At 37.4% G+C, this 4,558-nt stretch overlaps 1 long non-coding RNA gene across 1 annotated transcript in view; it reads right to left on the reverse strand.

The window, feature by feature from the left end:
- Positions 1–494: 494 nt before the first annotated feature.
- The window catches only part of LOC107306495, a 53,881-nt gene continuing 49,817 nt past the window's right edge, over positions 495–4,558 (reverse strand). The window contains exon 13 of the long non-coding RNA XR_004305674.1: positions 495–2,173. This is a non-coding gene — a long non-coding RNA (uncharacterized LOC107306495). The remainder of the gene's footprint in view (positions 2,174–4,558) is intronic.

A 4,558-nucleotide genomic window follows, 5' to 3' on the forward strand; every position in this document is an offset into this window, starting at 1 on the left:
TTGTGGGAATCGACCTCTTTATCATCTTTATCTGTGTCCTGGAGGAGTTGGCAGAGTGCTCTTACATCAAGTTACACATTAGGCTGAATAGAGTTGACCATTCAGGGTACTGAGAAAGGGAACGGAGACATGCCCTTTGCAGATGGACATGGTGTGAGGATAAAATATGGCTGTTGAGGTTACAAGGAGAGATTTTCCCCCCATGAGGATTCCAGGCAGCAGTAGACCAAGGAGGCTGTACAGTCTCCAGAATCAGATGTTTTTGCAATGGGTCTGGAAAGTCCTTGATCTTCCCTGTCTTCAATCCAAGCTTGCACTGCTTTGTGGATGTCAGAAAAGAGACTGAGGTACATTTCAGCATGAATTGCTCTGTATCTGGGGATATCTGTGCGCCTCCGGTGGCGCAGTGGTTAAGAATGCCGCTTTGCAACACTGGAGGCCTGGGTTTGAATCCCCCCTGTGGCGCAAGTGGTAGAAGTGCCGCTCTGCTACACAGGAAGCTCAAATCCCGAGGGTTGGACTTGATGATCTCTAAGGTCACTTCCAACCTGCATGAGACTGTGATACTGTGATATGCTCAGTATTTTAAAAGTTACACACACCTCTGATTAATCTTCTACAGTCTGTTTGCTTTAAAGCTCCACTTCATATGACTTTATGAAATATCATTTGGTATTATACTATTGTAGAGTACACTGAAGGCTTTGCAGATTAACTACCTTGACAGTTGTTTGGCCTATTATTGTCTTTGGACTTGGTTATGGGTTTGGTACCAAACCGCTGAATCCCAGAAGGATGGAGTCCTACTCCCACAATCAAAACCCACATTCGATAATTTTCATGTCTTTGAAGACTGAATTTAAAAATAATAATAAAAATAAATAAATAAATGAAAGAAATATATTCCTGGTAGCAAAGTTTGGTACTAAAATATTGCAAAATCAGCATTCATGTTAAACAGGGTCCCCACTATCAGTCTCTAATGTGTACATTCAAAATACCCTGAAATCCTGACTCTGTTTAAAATAGATAAATAAATAAATAAATAAATAAATAAATAGAATAGATTAGAAGAATAGAATAGAATAGAATAGAATAGAATAGAATAGAATAGAATAGAATAGAATAGAATAGACATTTTAGAGAAGTGAGATGCCTTGTGAGCAATTCAACTTTTGTTAAACCCTTGAGCTTCACAAAGATATTTTCCACCTCTGATCTGCAGGACCCAGCTGCTCTGCTGGAAAGACAGTGACTTGTGTGGTCCTGTCCTACCAATCCCACAGTATCTGGACATTACTCAGAGAGGCAGCTGCCTGTGATTACAGATCTTCCTAATGTCACGGGTCAAGTCACCAGGAAAGTGGGAAGGCTGCGGATGAGAAACTGAAAGTAATCTGTCACTGTCAACTCCATAGGATCAAAGAAAAAACAAATTGTATCTGTTCTGGCAAATGGTGAAGGAAGAAGGAAAAGCACAGACTGTTAGGTTAACATAGACAGACAGGACTGACCTCTACTATCTAGATTAGTTTATGTTGCTGCAGTGTTTTGTATGCTGAAATCACTTCTGTCAGTGAACCTCTGAGCACTCTGAAGATGATGTAATTAAGAGCTGTAACACCTCTGGGAGACGTGATTGCAGCAGGGTGACCCTGAGAGAGTTTGGAGTTGACTCAAGTAGATGCCCAAGAAGTAACTGGTGTCTGTGTTTTGGTCATCACCAGGTAAGATGGCAATGGCAGGAACACAAACTCATCTCAAGACCAGAAGTCCCCAGATCTGAAGAGAAGGAAACCTAGTTCTGGAATATAACAGTCTCTGTCTCAAGTTTGAGGAGAGCTGCAGAGAAGGCAGTGAACCCCTGGTGTCAGTTTCCAAGCAACTCAGGCTTTTGAAGTTGTGTTTGTGATGCTCTTTAAACACTGGAGTGAAAACTGGAATAAATGTTTTCTTTTTGTCTTTTCTAACCTGTGTGAGTAATACATGTGCTCCATCTGCTTCAGCAATCTCATGCATGCGATCACCGCCAACTGCTATTGCCGGCGTTAATCACGAGTAGTGAATTCAGCTTTCACAATACAATCAGTTCTTGTTCTCAACTTCTAAGAGTTCATAATTCAGTCTTACTGTCATTTCTTTCCTCTTCCATGTTCTTTCACGAAAGGTAGACCTGAGGGGAAAGAAACCAGAGTCATTAACTGTTGGAAACTTTAATGTGCTACAAAACCAGAATTAGAAGTGATAATGAAATTTCCACTGCTGAAAGCAGACTTTGCTAACTGATGTATGTAGTGAGAAAGGTGGCCATGTAACCAACAAAAATAAGAACCGTGTTCATTTTTAATACCCCTCATTCATCTTTGCTTGAATTGGCAATACACCAAATCAGAGTTTAAGTTAAGATGCTCCCTTTAATTTTCAGTAATTAAAATAAATATATGTTTAACAATTTCTGTTGGACTCTGTTAAATACACTTTTTTTCATCAAACACCATTTAATGAAATTATTATTATTATTATTATTATTAATAATAATAATAATAATAATAATTGTTATTGTTTCTATTTATTATCCTTTTATTATTATTTATATTTTTTAATATTTATATTATCTTATCCTGTCTACCAAATGGAATAAAATATATAATGCACTTAGGAAAAACTAAAATAAAATAGTCTTATAAATCCAGATTTGATTCTGCCAAGGCAACTTGGTGATAAATAACTGTACTTCCTAGCACAGAAAGAGTCATTACAGACTGAGCACCCTTCCAGGAGCCAAGAAACGATGGGCAGGAACAACTCAAACTGGGAAGGTTGATAAGATTAGCATCCTGACTATCTGTTCCATTCCACTGCACAGACAGCTCTGAACTTCCCAGCCAGCCTCAGCAGCACAAAATTCTTGCAGCTGTAAGTTTATGCAGCTCATGAGTGGCTTTTAAGCCCCCATGCTGAAAGCTATTTCCAAGTCCTATGTCATGGATCTAACATTGTTTCAGTCAATGGGAGGTCAATGGCTGAATTCAGGAGACAGTGGTGAGATCAGAAGCGCTACTTCCATGGAGTTCTCAGATTTAAAACTAAGAAATTCTTCCAGACTTATTAAAACAGAAATTTCTTGGGTTTGGTTCAGAATTCCTTTTTTTAATGAAAAATCTTTTGACTGAAAATACACATTTCATTTTGCTGAAGAAAACAAGATATATTGTTGTCATTTCTGGTTGTGATCATTGCTTGTTTGTTTTCTTTCAAATTCATATATAACTTGTACTACCAGGCATAACCTGTTAGCAAGATAAGAAAGTGATTTTAATTTCAACATGATTTCCAAAATGCCCAATTTTGCAATTTGTTATGAAAATACTAAAGTAAATAGGAGAAATTGTATCAACGAATTCATAACAGCATAAAGTAAAAAGGATAGGAGGGGAAAAAAAAAAAAAAAAAAAAAAAAAAAAAAAAAAAAAAAAAAAAAAAAAGGGAAAGAAAAAAGAAGAATTTCAGAGGAGTGAATCTTTCCAAAGTAAGAAAGAAGAAGTGACTGACAGGGAAATAAAGGAAATTAGGGAAGAAATTAAAGGAAAGAGAGGCAAAGCAAAAGAGGTGGCAGTGTCCTGTACAGTGTCCCAGTACAGTGTCCCATTCTGAGGAACAGACACTGAGAAAATAAGTTAAAAAAAAAAAAAAAAAAAAAAAAAGAAAGAAAGAAAGAAAAATCAGAAAAAGAGGGCATTTAATAGTCAAGTAGTTGAAGAATCTAGAACAGGAACTGGCAACTGAGAAAAAAAAGCTAGCAGATAAAGATAAATAATGCTATGAAATCAAAATGAGGCACACACACACAATACTAAGAGAAGAGAGGAAGCCAAACCACAGAGTTTTGCCAAGGGATCAAACCCTGGAAGATTCATCTAGCCAAGATTTGTGAGGGCTTGTTTTATTTTTGCCTTCTTATTGCTGCCAGAAGATATAAACTATATCTATTTACTTAGGGGGAAAAAAAATGTTTTGCAATACAGCCAATTTCTCTTGGGGAAAAAAAGAATGTTGTAACAAAAAATTCTGAACAGTTTTTCATAGTGTATCCAAGGATCCTGCAAGTGTTTGGTAAAGCCATTGGTTCTATACGGTCTTTCTATGAGGATGGTGCTCACAGGTAGAGGGGAGCCACTGTGGCCAGAAGAGGATGTGCTTGTGAAGACCGAATATCCTATGTCTGATTGAGCCAATCTGAAATAAGTGAAATTATTCTCAATAATTTGTTTCAACCAGGAACTGGGACCTGGCCCCAAGGAGGACTATGAAAATGATAATGTAGCACTTGCTTTTTAATAACAGTCTTAACTCTGTAAATGTGGGTTTTTTAACAGACTCTCATAGAAGGTAAAGAAAGGAAAATGGATATCCTGCTTTGAGGAAAGAAAACATTTGTTTGATGGTTGATTGTTGCTTGTCAAGATCTAAGCAAGCATCTGTTTGCAGATCTGCTAGCTTTAACAAAACACAGAAGAAAAAAAAAGGAGAGGAGAGGAGAGGAGAGGAGAGGAGAGGA

This window comes from Coturnix japonica, chromosome Z (genome assembly GCF_001577835.2).
Source record: "Coturnix japonica isolate 7356 chromosome Z, Coturnix japonica 2.1, whole genome shotgun sequence".
Taxonomy (NCBI): domain Eukaryota; kingdom Metazoa; phylum Chordata; class Aves; order Galliformes; family Phasianidae; genus Coturnix; species Coturnix japonica.